At 49.0% G+C, this 23,091-nt stretch overlaps 1 protein-coding gene across 2 annotated transcripts in view; it reads right to left on the bottom strand.

The window, feature by feature from the left end:
- The window catches only part of LIN9 (lin-9 DREAM MuvB core complex component), a 1,337,113-nt gene that overhangs the window by 161,287 nt on the left and 1,152,735 nt on the right, over positions 1 to 23,091 (bottom strand). The gene's annotated exons all lie outside the window — the stretch shown is intronic.

Genomic DNA, 23,091 nt, shown 5'->3' with positions numbered 1-23,091 from the left:
GAGACCCCCTAGACTTACGACTACGATGTGGAGAGTCGCCCCTCGAATCGTCCGTCGAAAGCCCAGTGGACCTCGCCTTTCAGGGCTTGACACCTTACTGACCGACAGCTTCTTCTTACGTTCCCGCAAGGCCTTGGACATAAGCGACTGGCAGTCGACACAATCATCTGTGTCATGGGCCTCCCCGAGGCACCAGAGGCAGGCATCTTGCGAGTCCGTCACTGACATCTTGGACCCCCAGTCCCCACACTTCGTGAAGCCCGGACCCGGGGTGGAAGCTTCACAAAGAACATATACACAATACGAACAGGTTCAAAGAACCGAGAAAGAACAGAAACTCCAAAGAGTCGAGGCGCGAACACGTTCGCGGAAAAACAGAACTGAGTCTACGGGCGTCGTGCGTCCTACTTATAACATCCAGTGACGTTGGCCGTCGGAGGAGGTCCTCTAGGGCGGTGTATCGACGTCATCGACGCAGGACGCAGAAAGATTTACCGAAGCAACACAGCTGTGGTAATTACTGTCATATGGAATACGTCGGAGGACCCAATCCCCTCGAAATGTATATGCGGACCGTTACCGATGTTCCCGGCCCAAAGGAGCCCGCCATGGATAACAGTTTCTCTATTCTTGCGATTGATGGCTTCACCAGATTGAGCTGTGTATGAAACTGTGCTCCTATAAAAACCAATTCCCTGGATGCCGTCAGACAAGGTCTGGTGAAGTTGACCGCAAAGCCCAGATGCTAAAATAGGAGCATAGCTGCTTGGAGAGACTCCGCTGTCTGCTGACGAGTCGCCGCCCTGACAACCATACGTCCAGGTACAGATAAACGTGGTGTCTGTCCCAGCGTAGGTTAGCCACCACCGGAGCCAGGCACTTGGCGAATGTTCTGGGCGGCGACTGGAGGCCAAAGGGGAGAACCCGGAACTGGTAGTGCTTGTACCATGTACCGTAGAAACTTGCGATGTTTGGGGTGCATTGGGATGTGGAAATAAGCATCTTTGAGATCCAAGGATGCCAAAAACTCCCCCAGCTGAACTGTTCATATGACGTCTTGCAACGTTAGCATTGTGAACTTTTGTCGTTTCATATTTTTGTTCAGTGGCCTTGTGCTGAACCTCAGGTCGAAAATCGGTACAGCGCAGCCAGGCATGCTGGCGGAGGACTACCCCATTATTAATCAGGTCCACAGCAATATTAATGCTATGAGTGGAGGCTTCCTCCCTCTCACGAACGAGAAGCATTGCCTCCTTACGTTGCTACTCAGGCAGATGGTCCTGCAGCAGAGCCAATCTGTGCCACATCTGTCGTAGCTCGTCATTATCGCCAATGAGTTGGCCGCCTTCACCGTCGTAGCCCCCACCGTAAGCACCTTCCAGGCAAAAGCATCCATCTTACGGCCCTCATCGTCTGGGGGAGTCGCATACTTATGCTGGCAATGCGCTTACCTACTGGCTACCGCCGACACCACCGACTCCCGAGTGGGCTGCAACGTGAGGCACTTTGGCGTTGACTCCGGCACCTTGAACTTTTTCTCTAAGAAGCCCTTGGCCACAGGCGCGTGACTGGATGGTGCATTGTGCAAAACTCTTCCTGCCATACATGGTCCAAGACGGGGATAGAGAAGACCGCCTTCCGCCTCTTCCCCATATGATCAAACAAAAAACATTATTTCCTCTCCTCTTCCGGAGAGAAGCCAAACTGTTCAGTAGTCCACCTCTGGGTCTGTATCCCAGGTATCCGTCCACTTGGGAGACGAGACCATCAAGAGAGTTTCTTGCGGAACGTTATCGGGCTCAGATTCCACCAGCTCCCCTTCTTCCTGATCCCTTACGAGGAGGGGTGAATCCCCCTAGGCGATGGTACAGGTGGCCGGACTTTTGCGATTGACCCGGGCGAGGGGCACCCAAAACATCGTTCTGTTGGGGAACTGCTGGTAAATCCTGCCCCCAAGCGCCTCACCGGCGCTTGGGGTACCGTGAGCCGGGCATCCAACTGTCCCAGGAGTGACTGCAGAGTAGTCAACACCTGCATTGAGAGCAAGGAGTGCGGATTGACCAAAGGATCCTGAGGCGGAACAGCCCCCAGGCTGCCCGATGTGGATGAACCGGCGGCTGCAGGCCCAACACCAAAGGATCGAGAAATCGATGACACTCCTACTCCGGACTTGAGGTAAGGTCGAGGGGTCTTGCTGAAGAATCTCCATCAGGAACAAAGGAACAAAGCCGGTCCCAGACTGCCACAGCAATTCCCCCGAAGGCAACAGACCTCCATCTGCCACCAGCGGAGCCGAGGACCTCAGTAGTTCCATTCCCGCCGAAGCAGCCCACGGTGAGGCAGTGGATGTTGTGGTCGATAGCAAGGCCAGAGGCTAGGTCGTCGCCGGCATGGTCGACGAAGGGATTGCTGGTAGCAAAGTGGTTGTCAACGAGGGGAGGGGTCCCTCACCGAAGAGATCATCGTTATCAGAATCGAGGACCCAGCCGGCAGCCTGGCCTTGCTGACGAAGAGGACCACTTGGACGTGACGAAGACTCTTTGCCAGAAGACGAATGACGCCAGTCCTTCGAAGACTTCTTCGTCGGCGAGGAGGATGAATGCGACTGCGACTTATCCTTGTCCGATGCCAAATGCTTGCGCGATGGTTCCGCCGGTTTCTCTGGCTGTGGCCCCCCTTCCTCACTGTGCTCAGGGAGGCACAGCTCCACCTCACTGATGATGCCCAACAAGGCTGAAACAGGTTTATGGGGTTGCATTGTATTTTGTATCTGTACACTGTATGTAACCCATGACCTGACCCTGTAACCCAAGCTTCGCATTTTCCTTTCTGTTGCACCCAGCTACCGTCGGGTCTGGTGCGCATTATAAGTGAATAAAAACAAACAAGCTGTTGGTATTCTTGTTCAGAAGGGAATTGCCATAGCATTTCGGTGCTGGACTGCCCTTGTGTGGGGGACAAAGACTGTTAAGCAAACGGATATTTCCCCATCTGTGAAAGGTACAGTGAGCTAAAGTGTGGCTGCGGACTCTTGAGTGGGTACCTTGCCAAAGAACAGGTCAATTGGCCGTGGTGATTCTCGCAGAGGGGTGCCTATGGACTATTTTTTGATTTCATGCAGAATTATGTCTGCCACCAAATCGGACCCCATGTGAATAGTGACAATATCAGTTCTAAATGGATGTCAGAATTCTACTCTTTCTATATGCCTTGTTCCAAGACCATAAAGATTGGGGATTTCTGAAAAAAGTAACAAAATTGCTGCTCTATTTAGAATTAAACGTGGATCGTCTTTAAAACAAGTTTTCCATCGTAATATAACGTTTAACATGCAGGTTCATCCCACTTTCCGTACCTTCATGAGGCACTAATGATGACCAATCGCCCATCTATTCCCCCCTACCGTCACCAACCCTAGCGCCACTTGCATACGGAAGTTGCTTACATACTACCTCGGATTTCCCACTCAAGGACAATGATTTAGATAACCTACATAATTTGTGATATACGGTGTCCACTGCACCAAATTTAGTTTGATGTACTTTAGAGAAGGATGCCCTTGCTGCATTATGTTTTGCAGCGTCTTTCAGCGTGTCTATCAATTCGTTCAGCTGTGATCCCCTTTTCTCTACATTTGCTTCCCTAGCTTTTGTTAACAGTGGTTTAGTAAGCCTACACAATTTTTGATGCAATGTGTCTGCTGAACCATAGTAGGGTTGAAGATTTTCAGAGGAGGAGGGGCAGGGAGTGAGGGGGTTCTGTGGGGTTTTGCTCTAAGGCTTCTTTCATTGATTCTATTATCTCTAAAAGCTGCGTCCCCCTGCTTTCCTTAGTCACCATCTCCTCAAACATCTGCTGCCCCTTTTGGACCCCAAGCTTAGATCCCCATGTGGAGCAGTCATACATATGAGGACCACCATGCATTTCCTTCCCATCCAACCTTTGATCGTGGGATGCAAACTAACTATCCTTCTCGGTTTAAAATGAGACTGTATAGCTCAGGACGGATTAGTTAGCTTGGTTTAGATTCTGCACAGAAGTGTTTGTGGAATCCAGGGCTTCTCCCTGCACAGAGTCACCAGCCACTTTATTTTAAACATTTTGCTTTCCAATAAACATTGCACAACATTAACCGTTCTAAATTTACCCCCCCCCCATCTAATTCACTCCCCACCCCCCAGAAGTTTTACTTGTGCATCTTTTCTTTGCATGGTCCTTCTGAAGATTATGTCCAAGATCCTGAACTTGTGCGGGCACCATTGTACCATGTAGTCACTTGTAAATATGTCAGGACTGGACCCCATTCCTGTTTGAATTTTCCCTGGTCCCCTTGGATTTTGTATGTTACCCATTCCAGTGCCACAAAGCTCCACACTTTTTGTAGCCAGTCCTGCATTGTAGTGGCTTTGTTGCTTCCATAGTTGTGCAATCGCTTGCCACGCCGCTATTAGCAAGGTTGTTAATCCTCTTTTCTGTGATTTTGTGGGTATTTGCGACTCCAGTTCCCACATTACCATTACACATAGCCAAGTCTTGTCCCCCATATGCATCAGTTTCTTGACCTCCCCCCAGAACTGTTGGATTATTGGTCAGGTTTTCCATATGTCACCAATCTCCTACTGCCTTGGATCCCCTCCAGCACTGGTTGGATGCTTGTGGAAACATCGCATGGATCCTCTCTAGCGTGTAGTGCCATTGCATTAATACCTTAATCCACATCTCCCTCAGCTGTATAGAGTGGGTTAGTTTGGGAGTGGTTTCCCACAGGTATTCCCCCACCCCCTTCTTGGTATGGTTTCTCCCAATGTTCTCCCTCATTTCCTCATAGTCCCATGGAACACACTCCCCTCGATCATTCAAATATTCAAATGTTTATAGATATTGGATAGTATGTTTTTGATCCAGAGTTTGAGGTTATAAATTGTTCGAATGGCGTCAACTGCCTCGTGGCCGCTTCTTTCATTGTTGGGGAGCTTGGCCAGTGTTTCGATTGGATGTATTTTTATCTATCCCCCTCTGTCAGTCCTATTTCCTGTTTGCATTCCCCAAATGTTTTAAGCGATTGTCCCTGGAACATGTCCCTTATTTTCTGGCATCCTACTTTTTCCCACTTCCAGAATGCCGCTTTCCATTCCCAGAAGAAATTCTGGATTTCCGAACATTGGGAAAAACTGATGGTTTTACCGATAGTGGCCCAGGTCTCAATTCCAGTTCCCAGTATCTCACCAATTCTGGTATTCGGGTGTCTTTTTTGTCAATCCACAATATTCTGTGGAGGTGCGAACCCGCATCCGCCCTGTCCACATTTTATGTTAGTCTTCCTTTAGCCATTCCCTCATTACCTGTAATTGTGCCGCTTCATGCTATCTGGCGAAGTGCAGGAAAGTCATACCCCCCCTTGTTCCTTGGTGCCGTAAGTGTTGCCATTGCTACCCTTGGTGGCTTTCTTTTCCATTCATCTGATATAATGGCCTTATTCAGGGAGCAAAAAAAGGTTTTTGGAACTTTAATGGGTAAAGCTTGAAAATAATATGTTAGTCTTGGTAGTATCACCATCTTTACTGTCATTCTCCCCCAAAATGTAATCGTGAGCTAGTTCCATTTCATCAGGTCTGCTCTCATTTTTTCCAGTAGCTGCGGGTAATTTTCCCTATACATATGTTTCATCTTTTTTGTAAGTGTTATCCCCAGGTACACAATGCCCGCTCTAGCTTGCTTCAGCTCTGTGGTCAATTCCAATCTATTCATCATCTCTGGGTCCTCTGATAGATTTAACATCTCTGATTTTTTTTACTGTATTCTTAGTCCCTATATCACTCCAAATTCTTCCAGTTGTCTCATTAGATGAATGCCATTGTTTTATGAGTTCGCCCTGCCATTACTATTCCCGTCTGCTGATCTGACTCCCATAACTTAATTAGTAGCAGTTATAACTATATAGCGTACGTTAGCTGGGATAGGGGGCACCCTTGTTTGGTTCATCGTCCTAATTCTACTTTGCCAGACACTATACCGTTTAGTGTTATGCGGCTCAATGGTGTTGCAGAGTTGGCCTGAACCATGGTGATATACTCTGTTCAAACCCCATGTTTCTGTGTGTCGAATAGCATTGACCATCCGACCCTGTCAAACACTTTTTCTGTGTCCAGTGACACCAGGATTGCTGGGTGACTGGTTATTCCTGTTTTTTCTACCACATGAGTAACACAACGGATATTGTCGAATGTTTGTCTGGATGCTATGAAGCCCGTTTGGTCGTGACCAATTCGTTTCGGGAGGAGATGCACAAGTATGTTAACAAGTATTTTAGCAATTATTTTAGCATCTATATTTATTAATAATGGTCGTTACGACCCTGGTGTTTTCGGGTCTTTCCCTGGTTTGTGGAAAACTGCTAATCTGGCTTTGTTCATGGATGGGATTATATTTCCCTTTGTTTTGAATGTATTAAATAGTTTAGTTATAATTGGGGTCAGTATGCCACTACATTTGTTGTAGAAGCTGGACGGGTATCTATCCGGGCCCAGGGCTTTGTTTTTTGGTAGATTTTATGGCTTTTTTTACCTCCTCTTCCCTAATGTCCTCATTCAATTCTGCCCGTTCCTCTTTAGTTATCTGCGGTAGAGGAAAATTTGCTAGGTTTTTCTCTTGTTGTACTTCCGAGGGATTATCTGATGCATACAACTTCCGATAATACTCCCCAAAGATTTCCCCCATCTTAATTTGTTGTTTTCTCGTGACCCCGATCGTTTGATTTTTATTATTGTCGGAGTCCCCTTTTTTCCCTTTAATTGACTGGCTAGGTATCCATCTGCTTTATTAGCTTTTACATAGTACCAGTGTGTCATATAATAATGCTTTCTCCGCCTTCTTTGTTCTAAGTGTCTCTAGTTGTCCCTGAAAGCATTGTAAGGCTTTTCTTAATTTATTTGGTTTTTTTTGCCATTTCCTCCCTCATATTAATCAGAAATGGAAGGCTGTGACCAGTCATTTCTTGCATCGGAATCTGACTGCCGACGTTCTGCAGGGTCAGACACTGAAGAGTCGGAGTCTGATGATTTTTCTACCTCAGAACAGTTACCTGTGATTACTTTCTGTGGAAGGACCAGTTTCGAGGCTTTCCCCTTCAAGAAACCAGTATCTTTGATGCTCGAGGCTCCCTTTGTACACTCGATAAAGAGTGTGAATTTGCAAAGGCTTCTTTTATTGTCAAATTGTGAAGACATTTACAAGAGGGTTGCCTATTGTTGTGCAAAGACATACAATTTTTAGCTTTTTTCTCCTGCTGATTTGAGGGTTTTCATTTTTGTTTAACTTGCATTGGTGGAGAGGGTGGTAAAATAGCACAACACACTTGTAGGTACCCCCCCGGATGAGTCACAGAGAACGGGCGACAAAATGTCTGATTCCCTTAGCATTTCAATTGCCCGAGTCAGGTCACATGGTCCAGATGGTATTTTTGAGGATTTAGATATGAAATGGGCTTTTAATTCAGCTTTGTTTGAAACCGCTTGCAGTTTCTTTGATATGGAAGCTAGGGTAACCGAATGAACTTGTAATTCATATAGAGTGGTAAACAGGGAAACACTTGTGTGTATAGGCGCGTTATATATGTCCTATCATAAAGCACAATTTAGCGCAAACAATGCTTTCTCAGCGCTCAGGATTGAGATCTCTTGATCTTTGTTTGCACTTGGGGAATCTTGTACTCTTGCTTGGTTAGGCCTAGGCCCATGAGTCGAGATGTATGATGTTCCGGTAGAGTCTAAATCACTTCCCCTCCTGTTCCGAGTATATTGGGCGGGGGTCAAAATGGGGGCCGTCAGCATTGATTGAAGCGTTGTCGAGTCCACCTCATTTCCCAAGGAATTTCTCAATTTATCCTGATTTTTTAAGAATACTGAAATAGGTTTGAAACATTGTTTCCCACCACGCCCCCTTTGGGGTTCCTTCCCTCTTGAATCGGCAGATCGAATTGGGGGTGGGTTACCCTCTAACCTCTTTTTGGGTCTGGGGCACTCCGGTAAAGGAATATTTTTAGCCATCTCGAAAGGTTGTTCAGCTATCGTCACATCTCAGTGTTTTGCCATTCTACGAAGAGAGTACATTGTGTACCAACAGATGATAGAAAAGGTACTCACCCCTTCTTTAAGTGCGATGCCAACACATAGTTCTTCCAACGAAAGAGCCGGCAGATGTTAAATGTCACAAAGCTCCTCACAGGACCAACTTCCAGATGGTACTCCAAAGTACTCAAAACACACTGCACAACACACTGCGCGTGTTCCGTGGTGGAAACAGTTTTGTGATTCACGCTCCTCCTTCCTTGAAGAAAATAGAGTGCAGATTTTTCAAAGCTGTAGATTTGCTGCAGCTCAGTCTACTGCTCCTCCTGTAAACACTGCGCAACACACTGCCATTCTTTTTCTGTTTTCAAGGATCCTGATACTACTTCTTAATGTGTATAAATACCAGGCTTGTATGGTTGAAGTCACCCCATTATGGAGGATGGAATACTGGCTGTTGATTAGGACGAGTGGTCTGCAGGAACTCCTGGTTTCTTGCCCGTTAGCATCTTTTTCCAGTCTGGAGGGTTGTCCTTACAGTCATCTCCCTTTCAGAAGGGACTTTTCTCGCGGTTCATGGGTTATGGGTTCCAGGAATGAAAAATCTATTCAGATAATCTTGGGTTTCACATGTGAGTAGGCTCTTTGGAGAATGGCATTTGTGATTTCCCCCGTATAACCTTTTGACCGATTACAGGAATATCAACTCCGATGTATCAGCTATCATAGCTGCTCATTTCCTTGCTGAACAGAATTCTATCAGAGGTATACACCTGTTTTTGTACAGATATGCAGCCCCCTGGGATGTTGATAAAGGTCTGCACCCGTTTCAGTTTTGATCAGAAAGTGCGACTGCCATGGACGCAATTCTCCTGAAGCTGGCAACACCTTTACGCCTCATTTCCTTTAGTAGCATTTTGGCAGTGAGTTTTTAGATGTTAAGAGATTAAATAACCCAGATGAGCACACAATAGTAGCTCACGAAAGACTTCAGTAGCCACACTTCACATTTAATTAGATGTGCATTTCAGTTCATGTCAGGTCAAGTGTCTGAATGTACATATGAGAACAGCTGTATTACATGTTTGGGCAACTTTCTTTTAAGCACCTTTTTAGCCAAATGTTCACTTCGAGTCTCTCTAGATGGGTTTATTCATGCAGGAGGATTAGATCTTTCTCCATTGATCCTTACTCCGCTAAAGAGACCATAGTACTGAAACCCTTTTTGGCAGGTGCTCATTTTGAGGATGTTTTAAAGGCATAGGCCTGTCCTGATACTTCACCTTTTCAATCTTGTACCTGAAGCTTCGAGCACACGCTTTACAAGGTCATCCAAAGGCTAGGATGATACCATTGCTGATAAAAACAAATACATTTTTGGTAGCAGAAAGAACATTACAAAAGTAAAGTAGCTCAATTTTTTAATGGATACCTTTCTCCAAGATGTATGCATGAAAGAATGGAGAACCAGAACAATAAGAATGGCTACAGGCTAGATAATTCAAAGCTAGAATCCTTCCCTGCCAGTGCTGCTAGGCAAGAATGATTGGCAATGTACATAAGGAAGCCAAGGTGGCAGCGTGACAGAGACAACAAAGGAAATCCATTGAGCAGCACATTGCTGAATGAGCCCTAAAAGAATATGCAGAGGCCAGGCGGCTTTTCCTTGTGGAGCAACTCTTAGCAGGTTTTAATGCACAAAAATATAAATCGAACAGGAGATAGTTTAGGGAGAGCTCTTCCTTTCCTGGAACAAACAACCAAAGAACCTGTTGATCGCTCCCAAATTCATTCATCTGAATCACAATAAACTACAAGCCTTCTTAAAGTGCAATATGTAGAAAGATTCCTCCGCCATGGAAGAATGAGGTTGTGGAAAGGAAACAGGCAGACAGATCTGCTGAAGAAGATACAACTCAAACTCTACCTTAGGCAGAAATAACAGCATGAAACTGAAGGGTGCAAACTTTCAAAAAAGAACCAGAGCCTGCAGCTCCCTAACAAGTTTGCTCGGGAGATCGCAACCACATTGAGAACTACAGAAGGTAAACATTCAAATTAACACACCATCAAAAAAGTCAGTTCAAGTTTCAAATGTCAATATGAGAAAACAATAAAATCCTTCCTTCTGAAGCCTTTTAATGACTTTAGAAACTCCAACCGGTGAAATGCACATATAGGACCCTCTTCAGACATCTTTTTAAAACAGACTGCTACCGCATCCAACCATAACATTTAAGCCGGTCTTGCTAACAACTATAAACACAGAACTGATTGACTTAATTTCTCGGAATTTGTTAAGTATTAAAGACCTTCAGGCATCTCAGTGCTGAAATATAAACTTTTTATTTAACAAAACAGCAAGAGATTTTCATGAGACTGAGCATTCCACAGCATGGAATCCAGGACCTGCAAAAGAAGCCCATTACTTTTTTCGGTTTAAGGTCAGGCACAGAAATTAGGTATTTGTTGATGGATCAAAAGTTTCTACTAGTGATGTAACATTTGACTGTCATTGTGATCAACAGTGAAACACCATACAGGGCTTTGTGCCAGTGCAATGTGGGCACAATTCTTCCCACTATTTTGTAGGACCTGGGGGACGATGAAATAAAAAGAAAATTACAATAGCTAATGGATGATCCAATTATACTACAGGCATAGTTGTACACACATGGAGTTTGCCTAAAATCAAATAAAAAAGATGCATTCACAATATCATTAGTGTGAGAAGATCTGGAGGGTGGACAGTCAAAGATGGCACTCAATGATTTAACATTGTTCACTGTCACCCTTGGTGGAAGAAATAGGAATGTGAAAATGTGAAGTTCTCATCTTAGTCTTTAGTTGATTGGTATTGAGCAAAAGGAAATCTGTTTTGGTCCGTTATAGGCTCAACCAGCTATTCCACGCCAAGGCGTATAAAGTTTCTGTTAAAGCAGTTTTTGTACCAACCTCTGTTGAGGATGCTACAACAATTTACCCTAGGGGGGGGGGGGAAGCTAAATCACCCGACAAGGGAAGCCAAACCTCTCATACTTGGATACTGTAGTCAGAGCGACGAGGCTCAACTCTCAAATATGGGTAGTAGGTCGACACAGATAACAGTCCATACACAAATCCAGAAAATACACCACTCTGATATACAAAAAAATATACTTCCATAATATCACACAACACCATCAGTTCAAATAAGTACTTTAAACAATGCACAGTATCCAAAAGACACCAGTATAGCTGGGAGGATAGCTCATTGGGAACAGGTTTGTCTTGGAAGCAAGAAAATGCATAGCAACACAGGTTCGAATCCCGGTCTCGCGCTTAGAAGCCTCTCCGGTATCAAGTGCGTTATAAAAGAACAATTATATTCTAAAAACAAAAATTCCTATACAAGGACTCTCCAAACCCCAATGTCTATGTGTGGGCCTTTTCCCAAGGTCACCCAAACACAAGAAAAAACCGTGGTGTGGGGAGAACCAGGATACCACAAAACCTAACAAGTAGGTAAGTACCCAGAAGCCTGCACAACAAAGTGCAGTGTCCCAAAGACATACCCAGACATAGAATAAACAGGGAAACCATTTAATCCTAAAGGAAATATAGATTCACAATCACTAAGCCCCAAAACCCAATTCCCCATCAATTTAGACATCCTAAGGCCTTATGCAGGAACAGGAATACAAGAGGGACCCCCTGAAAATGACACACTGACCTTGGGAGCACCTGTATCTGCTGACATGTGATGCACTCCTGGTAATGAACACTAGGATGTCTCAACAGCAAACCTCATTCCCTTAATCCACCCGGAACTCCACATGGCATGACTGAGACCCCCACAGTACCCGGCCTGGAACTACACGCTATGATATGGGCACATAAGTCCCATCTCCCCCATCACATGTACCTGGCTGGCGAAAGAACATCTTTGTTGTTAAGTGGTGCTTCACACGTGCCCAAGTTACCGTACCAGTCGACTCTCCATATATGCTCCTGCAAGTATCCACTGGTAAGGGCTCTTGGTAAATCTATTGGCCGTAGCATACATTGTACCCACTGCTTCCTACCCAGCATGTGTAAGCATTATTAATATGTGTAAATTGATGATGTTCAAATTAAAAATTGTTCTTTGGTAAGCTCTCAAGTTATTGTTCGGTCACAATACTACGACTCAGTATTAGTACTTTTAATATGCCAACCTAAAGCCACAGGAGCAGGTAGCCTGACCCAGGTACTACTTACCACACTTCTGTGCCAGTCACCGTATTGTGCCCTGTAAACGCATAACCCCCGTATAAGGTGTTCATCTGCCCTTGTCCTGCCCACATTGCTCTCCAGCATGGCGCCAATGCTGGCCTGCGCCAACATGATTCCCCCTACACCCTTCCTCCCTGCACTGCTCAAAGGCATACCAGTCCCACCAGGGAGGACGCCTACCATAGATCCCACCATTTCACCTCACCAAACTACTCCTCTACGTAAGCTACAAACAGCCCAGTTGGTCCCTATCAGCCCTATGCCTCTCCATTTGAGGAACCAGCGGCTAGGAGCCCACTCGAGACACCCCTCATCCACTCCTTAAAGGCTTCTAGGAAGGCAAACTCACCTTGTGCCCTCACACTCCACACCAGCTTGTACCACGACTACATATACAATCCATAAGGATTGGAATGCTCAAAAAACCACATTAAACATAAATACCAGACCTCCCCACCCCCAGTTACCCGCTAAATTCAATCTGCTCTCATCAATGCACGGTCCATACCAGCCCACGCCACAGAGATTCATGACCTGATTTCTGATCTGGATACCATAGCCATTACTGAAACCTGGATACATGAAGCATCTTGACCAGCCACCTGCCACACCCTCCCACCTGGATATGGAACAAGTTACTTACCTGTAACTGTTGTTCTCCAGCATGGGTCTGGCATGGATTCACATGCTCATGAATATTCCATGTCGTCAGGCTGGGAATCCTCGGTAAAGAAAAAAAACCAGTATCAGTTTCGTTTCTGATCTGTCTTTCGTAGTAGTAACCAATCACTGGTCTCTGCGTCATACTGACCACAGCCAATGACTGCCCTCTACCTAAGCACCGCCTCTGGCAGCCATCTTCAGATTTGGAAGCACCTGAAGTGGCAGTATGACCAAGTGAAGAGCCGCAGAGGGGTAGGCGGGAGGGTTCGCATGTGAATCCATGCCAGACCCATGCTGGAGAACAACAGTTACAGGTCAGTAACTTGTTCCTTCTCCAGCATGGGGTCTGGCATGGATTCACATGCTCATGAATAAAGAATACATAGCAGTACACACATGCACAACCACGGGAGGTGGCAAAGGCTCAACATTAAGCATCACATCAACTCAACATTAAGCATCTTACCTCCTCACCAGGCTCACCTTAGGCGAACAGGTTGCGCAGCACTGCTTGGCCGACCCTGGACTCCTCCCTGGAATCCCGATCGACGCAGTAGAATTTCGTGAAGGTGTGCGTCGACCTCCACGTAGCAGCCCTACATATGTCCAGCAGGGGCACACCAGAAAGGAACGCCGTGGTAGCTGCGATCGCTCTGGTGGAATGGGCTCTCGGACGGCCAGGCAGCGGTCGGTTTGCCAACCGATGACAGTACATGATACAGCCGGAGAGCCATCTGGAAATCAAAGCCTTCGAGAGAGCCTTCCCCTGATTGACAGGTCCAAAGTTCACAAAGAGTTGTGACGTCTTCCGAAAACACTGTGCGGTCCACGTAGAACTTCAGCGCTCTAGCCACATCCAGCGAGTGCAAAGTCCTCTCAGCCGGCGACGAAGGCGACGGGAAGAACACAGGCAACACCAAGGGTTCGTTGAGATGGAAGTCCGACGGTACCTTGGGCATGAAGGAGGGGTGCGTCCTGAGCACTACCCTCGTGTCGTGAAAAGTCAAGTACGGGGCCTTGCAGGAAAGGGCCTGGATCTCTCCCACCCGTCCTGCGGAGGTGATGGCCACAAGAAACGCTGTTTTCCACGACAGAAACTTCAACGGGGCCGAGTGCAGAGGCTCGAACGGAGGTCCCATGAGCTTGGTCAGCACCACGTTGAGCTCCCACGCCGGGGCCGGAGCCTTCACCGGCGGGAACGATCTGAACAGTCCCTTCATGAACTCTTTCACCAGACGATGAGACCACAAGGATGTCCGCCCCGTGGTTCTGGTGTATCGGGAGATCGCAGCAAGATGAATCTTTATGGACGCGTGTGCCAGACCAGCTTTGGCCAGCGTCAGCAGGTACGGCAGTACCTGAGGAGCCGTAATCCGTAGAGGGTTAATCTTCTGTGCGTGGCACCAGACAGAGAACCTCTTCCATTTGTGTCCGTAGCATTTAAGAGTCGAGGACGCCCTGGCCTTTGCAAGAACCTCTCTGCAGTCGGCCGGTATGTCGTATCCTCCAAACTCTAGCGATGCAGGAGCCAGGCCTGCAAGTTCAGCGATTTCGGGTCGTTGTGGAGGATGGCGCCTCCTTCCCTGGAGAGTAGATCCGCGTCCACCGGCAGCTTGATTGGCGGGGACGCTGACAAGTCCAGAAGGTCCAGGAACCATATCTGCCTCGGCCACGCAGGTGCGACGAGGATCATCCTGCACCGTGACCTCTTGAGCTGGTTGACGAGCCGGATTAGCAGTGGCAAAGGAGGGAACGCGTAGAGGAACAGGCCCTCCCAGGGGAACGAGAAAGCATCGCCCATGCTCCTCGCCTGGGGAAACCTGCTGGCGAACCTCCGGCACTTGGAGTTCGTTGCCGTCGCGAACAGGTCGATCTGGGGTGTGCCCCACCGTCGGAAGAGGCGATCCACTAGATCCTGCCGTAGTTCCCACTCGTGGCACGAGCGCAGCTCCCTGCTGAGTGAGTCGGCGATGGTGTTTTTTATCCCTGCCAGATGAAACGGCACCAGAAACATCCTTTGGGCGACGGCCCAATGCCACAGGTCCTGCGCCTCCTTGGACAGTGCTGGGGACCTGGTTCCGCCCTGTTTCCTGATGTAAAACATGGTGGTGGTGTTGTCGGTGAAGATCCTCACCACCTTGCCCTTGAGGGACGGAAGGAAGGACCTGAGGGCCCAGAACACTGCACGGAGCTCCAGGACGTTGATATGGAGGGACTTCTCCGTCGGGAGCCAAAGGCCTCTCGCATGCAGATTTTCGGTGTGCGCTCCCCACCCTTCCAGGGAGGCATCCGTGGTCACTGTCTCCTGGTGGTCTGGGGTCTGGAAGTCCATGCCCGCCGTCAGATGCGCGCGGTTGCCCCATCACCGGACCGCTCGGCGGAAACTCTCGTCGAGTGTGATCCTCTCCTCGAAGCCGCCCGTCGTCTGGATCCAGCGCGCGTCCAGGAACTCCTGCAACGGGCACATCCGGAGCCTGCACATGGGAATGAGGTAGATGCAAGCAGACATCATTCCGAGGAGGGACTTGATGGACCTCACCTTGGCCGCGTCGGAAGCCAACATCCGCTGTACCTTGCCCAGGATGGACCTGGTCCTTTCCTCCGACGGGGAGGCCAGAAGGGACACTGTCGAGCTTCGCTCCCAGAAACAGTGCGTTTTGCGCGGGTACCAGGTGGGACTTGGCGTAGTTCACGGAGAATCCCAGGTCCGTGAGAAGTTGGACGGTCCTTGCCGTGTGCTCCACGGCGAGCTCCCTCGTCTTGGGTCGGATGAGCCAGTCGTCCAGGTAGGGGTAGACGTGGATCCCCTCGCGGCGCAGCTGCGCCGCCCCGGTGCAAGGCACTTGGTGAATACCCTGGGTGCCGACAGTAGTCCGAAGGGGAGGGCTTTGAACTGGTAGTGACGCCCTTGGACCACAAACCTGAGGAATTTTCGGTGCCCCTTTAGGATGGGAATATGGAAGTAGACATCCTCCAAATCCAACGACGACAGGAAGTCTCCTTCCTCCAGCTGACCCAGGACGTGCTGGAGGGTGACCATCCGGAACTTCTGCGCCTTGATGAATTTGTTCAGACGTCGCAGGTCTAGGATGGGGCGCCATCCTCCCGTCGTCTTCTTCAAGAGGAAGTATCTCGAGTAAACTCCGGAGCCCCGAAGCCTCTTTGGGACGAGTTTGATGGCGCCCTTCCTGAGCATCGCCCTTACCTCCAGGAGAAGCTGAGGGACGTGAAGCTCTTTCCTGGCCACGGGGGGGACGTGAAGCTCTTTCCTGGCCACGGGGGGGACGTGCGTGCACCTTCTTTGAAACTCGAGCAGGTGGCCCCGGGCTAAGGCGTCCAGCACCCAACCGTCGGTGGAGATGGACTCCCACACGCTGACGAAGCTCGCCAGCCGGCCTCCCACCGGGGTGCATCAGTGGGGGCCCGACCCCACGGTCGGTTCAATCCTGTTTCGACGAGGCTTTGCCGCCTTGACCTCCTTGGCAACGACGGCGGGGTCCGCCAGACTTGCCTCGTCCTCTGTAGGCCTCCTGAGACGACGAGCGGGCCGCTTGACGGTAGGTGGAGAAACTGCCGCCGGAACCTTTGGAGGCGCCCTTGCCTCCGCTGCTCCGAAAGGGCGTCCGTCGTTGCTGCAGAACTCCAAGGGCCCGGGCCGTCTCAGTGTCCGCTTTAATGGCCTGAAGGGAATCGTCCACTGTTTTCCCAAACAGGTTGTTCCCATCGAACGGCATGTCCAGGACTCTGGTCTGTACGTCTTGACGGAAGTCCGTAGCCTTGAGCCATCCACGCCGCCTAAGGCACACGCCGTTGCCCAACTGGCGAAACCCAGTGTCGGCGATGTCCGTCGCAATAGTGATGGCGTGGTCCGACGCCACCTCACCTTCCTGTAGGATCTCCAGGGAATCCGCCCTCTTGTCGTCCGGTAGGAAGTCCAGCAGGGGAGCCAGATTGTACCATAGCTCCCTGTCGTAGCGGGCCACGATAGCCAAGGCGTTGGCCGCTTTAATCGTCGTCGCTGCAGACGAGATGACCCTGCGTCCCATAGTGTCCAATTTCTTTCCCTCGCCGTCCGGTGGGGAAGTCGATGTGGAGGCCGCACCCCCCCCCCGCTTTGTTCCTGGCCGCCGCGGAGACGACGGAGTCCGGGGTAGGCTGCGCCCGGAGGCACAGGGGGGCCGCGTCCGGGACCCGGTACTTCTTCTCGTACCGGTCTCTTCTAGCTGGCGTAGTGGAAGGGTTCTTGAGGAGGGCGAGGCCCTCATCCCAAATGTCGTCCAGTAGAGGCACCGCGAGGACCGTCTTCCTCTTGGCCTTGCGCCGTTGATAAAGGAATCCTTCCTTTTTCTTCTCCTCCGGGCAGAGTTGGAAAAGCTCGGATGCCCTGGCGATCATGGAGTGGAACGAACCAATCTCGTCGGGCGGAGAAGCCCTGGTGGGAGGTGACGACGGTAGATCCTTGTCGTATACCTCGTCGTCCGTACCCGTCGCTGCCGTGTCAGTCCCCGTATCATCCCCTCGGGTGGACGGGGAGGAGGGCTGGACGGTGCGCGACGGCTGAAAAGGAGGTGGAGGGTGAATCCTTTTCTTGGGCGGGGGAACACCAGAAGGTCCCGGTTCAGGATCCCCCGACGGGAGAGGTTCCTCCATCGGCAACGATAGTCTCGTCCTTATCTCTGAGCATAAGGACTGTATAGCCAACAAAATGGCTGCCGAGTTGTCTTGCGGCGCTGGCAGAGGGGAATCCGACGGGCGATCAGGGGCCCCGTCGGCACCCTCGACGATGTCGTCACCTGCGTCGGGATCCATCCCGACGGGCCGGTCTTCTTCCACGCCAAGGCCGTGGCTTAAGACCTAGATCAGCTCTTTCTCCGAGGTTGAAGCCGAATCTACGACGACGCCCTGCCCCCCTTTTTCTTCCCCGCCGGGGATTTCACGGGGGTCCTATAGATGGGCACAAAAGAGGACTCCCTCCGAGGTGGCAGGGAGACTCTGAGCCCCGAGGTCGCCACCACTGGTGTAGCCTCCACAGGCTGAGCCAGGGTCGCCGCGACAGTATCGATAGAGGGCTTGGCCGGATGGATTAAGGCCTTCACCACCTTAGGTGCGCTCACCGCCTTATCCTTGAGGGGGGGGACACTGCCTCGCTCCCCCTCCGATGGGGCCTTCGAGCTCGACCGGGGCCTCTCCAGGAGCTTTGCCGGGTGCTCGCCCTTCCTCTTACCCGACCCAGAGCGTTGGCTTGTGGCTGAAGGTGCCGGGGAGGGTGCGCCCTGCCTGGCGCCCGTAGAGCCCGACCGTTCGGCGCTCCCGGTGCCAGCGGACTCGCGGTGCTTGGCCTTGTGTTGGACCCCCGTCGCCAGGGCGTCCTCAAAGGTCTTAGAAGACCGCTCGGATTTCTTCCTCTTCTTCTCGCCTGACGGGCTCTTCCCTTCCAGCCAGTTGGCGAGACGTTGATGGCGGTCCTTCATGGTCCGCTCCGACATATTGCCGCAAAACGCACAGTCCTTCTCCACGTGCGTCTTGTCCTCATGTAAGCAGTAGAGACAAAAGGAGTGTTCATCCTCCTTAAAGACGTTCTGCAGCTGGCATCCAGGGCAGACCCTGAACAGCTTTCCGGGCGTCGAGCTTCCCTTCTCCTGGGCCATGTCCGGGCCTGAGAAGCTTCTGGAGTCCTCCAAAAGCGTAGCTCGACGAAATCTTCACCCTTGAGGGGCGCAGACGAATCCGACACGGGTCCCCGTTGATCGGATGGAGAGTCGGTGGAGCTTGAGGCTCTTTTGACCGAAAAAACGAAGTTTTTGAGCAAAAACCGTGAAAAAATAGCACTAACGCTCGAGAGCAATAGCACGAGGATCCCAACACATGAACGTGCGGTAAAAATCTGAAGATGGCTGCCAGAGGCGGTGCTTAGGTAGAGGGCAGTCATTGGCTGTGGTCAGTATGACGCAGAGACCAGTGATTGGTTACTACTACGAAAGACAGATCAGAAACGAAACTGATACTGTTTTTTTTTCTTTACCGAGGATTCCCTGCCTGACGACGGGGAATATTCATGAGCATGTGAATCCATGCCAGACCCCATGCTGGAGAAACTATATTCCCTCAAGATAGAACCTCCAATAAAGGAGGAGGCGTCACCCTCATTGTCTAGGAATCCCTCAATTCTAGACAAATCAAATCTGCGGAAAACTTTGAAGCCGTTTCACCGAACGACAATAACTCTCCACCTCGTCTACCGCCCTCTGGGCCCCCCTCGTGACTTCCAAGGCAATCTCCTACACCCTCTAGGTGACAATCTAAAAAAACACCACCAGAGATTTCAATCTGGGATTCAGCGACCCAAAAGATAAGAAAGGGAAAGCCTTTGCCAGAGCACTCTTCGTCATGGGCTTTAACCAAAAATTCACTAACCCGACCCACATCAAAGGTTGTATACTGGATTGGATAAATTATCACAATTGTGCAGCTGACATCAGTTCTAATACACCACCACCATGGACCGATCACCATCTCCTACACTTCCACTTACCAGCCAGAGCCACTGCTAATCCTAGCCCACCAGTGCCATCTGCCATGGCGATATCTAAACGACTGCTCAACAAAGTTTTCTACCCTACATAGAAGCCTCTGCGCTAATAAAACCCTTCTCCAACAACCCTACAGAGCTTTTAGAGCTTTACAACGCCACTCAAAAAAGTGATAGATGCCATCGCCTCCTTACAGAACAAAAGAGCTAAAACCATTAAACACGCCAATTCATGGTTCACCCAAGACCTACTTGAATTAAGAGCCTGTAAACGTGCAGCACTCACCAAATGGCAATCCTGTCCCTCTGACGTCTCACAAGAGGATTATAAAACAATTGCCAAACAATACACAAAAGCAATCACAGTAGCCAAAGCAGCCTCATATAACCTCAGAATCGACAATGCCAAATCCCAGTCTAAAGAGTTGTTTTCTATATTCAAAGAACTTATCGTACCCCCTTCCTCCACACAACAACACTCAAAGAGAAATTGTGGTGCAACGATATCCAACATGCCATGCTAGTCAAAATAAACACCCTTCAGAAAATGAAGGTTCACTTCAGCACCCTGCCCAAAATCACTGTTCCCGGCTCTAGGTCTACAGTCATTGGGTCAGCATCGGGCGACACCTCACTGAAAGCAAACCTAAAAGCCTTTGCCTTCAAAAGATAACCGAACCTCAAGTCCTACAGCTCATGAGACATATCAAGCCTTCTCTCTGCAGGGGTGACATCTGCCCAGTGAGCTTGATTAAAGACTGTGGAGCCTCCATCTCCTTTTCTTACAACGTTTATCAATGCCTCATTCAAATCAGCCATCGTCCCTCCTTCCCTCAAGGAATCATGGGTTAAACTGCTGCTAAAAAAAAAAAACACCATTGATCCGGACTCCCCTAACAATTACAGGCCAATCACCACTGTGCCTTTCTTGTTAAAAATCTAAGATAAAGCTGCATGTCTACAGATCCAATCTCATCTGGAATCGCACAATATTCTGGGGAAAAGGCAATCTGGCTTCCGTCCACGTCATGGCATAGAGTCAACCTTGCTAGACCTAAAGAATCAGCTACTTGAAATAATGGACAAAGGGAAGCCTGCGCTGCTCCTTCTCCTGGACTTGTCGGCCGCCTTCGACTTGGTCGACCACAAGATTCTATGCAGACACCTCAAGAAGGCTGCCCATTTTTCCCAGGAGGCCACAGCCTGGGTCAAGTCCTTCTTGGAAGGTAGAGCCATGAGGGTCTTCTCTGACCAAGCCTCGGCCACCCAATCAACTGCGGAGTCCCACAAGGCTCATGCACTTTCCCCACCCTCTACAATCTTTTCACACTGCCTCTCTAACGATTTGGACGAGCACAGCACTGCATTTACAAACTATGCCGATGACACATTCTCCTCCCGCTCTCCGGCTCCTATGAGCAAGACCTTAACACTCTTCAAGAGACCGATGCTTTCATTCGGGCCCGGATGGAGGCTAACGAGTTATGTCCTTATTGGGACAAAACAGAAATTCTACTGGTAGGCTCCAAGGAAATCCTGACAAACTAGACAGCCAATACAGTACTTTCAGCATTGAGAATACTGTAATCACGGTCTCTACGGCAGTTAAAACCCTGGGTGTGTACCTAGACTCCACCCTTTCAATGAAGCGTCAAGTCAATGCCATCTCATCGGCTGCTCTCACAACCCAAATCATTAATGCTGTAAAACCATACTTCTCTGCCAAAAACTGCCTCAATAAAGCCAGAGCCACCATTGGCACCAAGTTGGACTATTGCAATGTCCTTCTCCTAGGCACTTCATCAAAAAATCTCAAACTGCAAACTATACAAAATAACACTCAAAGCAGCACCAAGTATTCCTAGGAGACAGCATATCTCTCAGGCCAGAAGAGACGCCCACTGTTCAAGACCCTCACCATCACCCACAGATGCCTCTTTCAGTCAGCACCCATGTACCTGTCAGAACGAATTGGCCAGGCGCCCGCAAACAGACCCATACAGACAATACTCACACCAGCTTTCAGTCGCAGCCTTCAAAAGAGCCAAAGCCGGTGGTGCCAGCTTCTCTGTGTTAGTGCCAAAAACTGGAACCTACTACCACTTAAGCTTAGAAATGAAACTTACTTCACAGTGTTTAGAAAAGCCTTGAAAACAAACCTCTTCAACTAGACTGTTCATGAGGGAGTTTCCCTGTAACCATGGAACATACCGACTGTAGCAATGCAATGAACCATGTAATGTCTCCTCTCCTCTCAGTTTGCTTTTCTTTTTTACTGTATCAAAGTGAATCCTGCATAACTGCACCACAATGCCTCTGGGCCTCTGGGCCGCAGTGCGCTTTATAAATTCAAATAAAACTCCCAACTGGTTGCAGCTCTGCTTACTTTGGTATGAAAGGGACAACCATCTCCAAGTTAGGCTGATTAAATAATGCACCTTGTTTGTGATTCAGCAGTGTCCTAGGGGTGTGGCTTGCACCGATGCTGGGTGCTATTGATACATTTTATTTTCGGGCTAATAAGTAGAAGCATTAAAATAGTTTTTCTTCTACTTAAGCTCACAATCCGGGCACTATTGTTTTCCAGTTTTTTTTATTTTTTTCCTAATTTGACAGCCACTGTTGTCTTTGAAAATTTTCAGCCATAGCTTAAGGAAAGTCTGTCTCTTCTCTGTCCCCTAACCCTACACAGGCGGCTCAACACCTCCGTCTAGGGCTAGTCGATCATCAAGTGGTCAGTTAGTTTTGGATGGAGGGTTATGCATGCTATTGGCGAGGGGCTCTTTGAACGACATACATTGTTTGTCCTGTATCTTATGTGTCAAATTATTTGGTATTGTGCACTAGTTAACCAAATTCTGGCCCTTTGGTGTGTTAATTGTACTGTTTAAAAGCCCCAGAAACAAAACCCCAAAAGCTCAGGTGCTCTCTGCAACATTCAGCCACCCAGGGAGGGGTGCCATGCAGTTACGCTCGACTAATTTGTGCAACCATGACACCAGGCGTAATATCAAGTGCAATACATCTGTAGTCATTGGCGTACCATGACCTCAGTTTTCTTTTTCTGGAGACTCAGTAAGCAGTTCCAGAATGCCAATTTTTAAAAAACTGCATCATGCCGAATGGCAGGATAGATGTCGGTTTCTGATCCCACAAGGTGTACCTTTGCCTTGGGGAGGAACACCCCAGAAGCCCATCCTTGACTCTGCTGCAAAATATTACCCGTTTGCCCACAAGTACATGGCAATGTTCTTCAAAGAGAAGCCATGCTGCCAAAATGTATTAGGAGGATATCTCACTCTTGCCAAAAAAGGAGTATGGTGAAGAAATATGAGGAGAAACATTGTAAGAGATCCCACTCCCACAACAAGCCAAAGCAACATTGTTCTTCCTTCTCCAAGATGCAAAGCAGTCACTCCTGTTTCAGGGATGAGGCGACACCTCCAAGATGATTCTATCACTTCAGATACCCTTTCGAACCATTGCAGCTGACTGGGTTGATGTCAGGCACCCGGTGGATTGCCATCTTGGGTCCAGGCACCGGTAATGGACTAAAGGCCCACCACCATTGAATTGATC

Source organism: Ambystoma mexicanum, chromosome 4q, assembly GCF_040938575.1.
Source record: "Ambystoma mexicanum isolate Mex_15411 chromosome 4q, UKY_AmexF1_1, whole genome shotgun sequence".
NCBI lineage: Eukaryota > Metazoa > Chordata > Amphibia > Caudata > Ambystomatidae > Ambystoma > Ambystoma mexicanum.
This window is presented reverse-complemented; position numbering and strand designations above follow the sequence as displayed.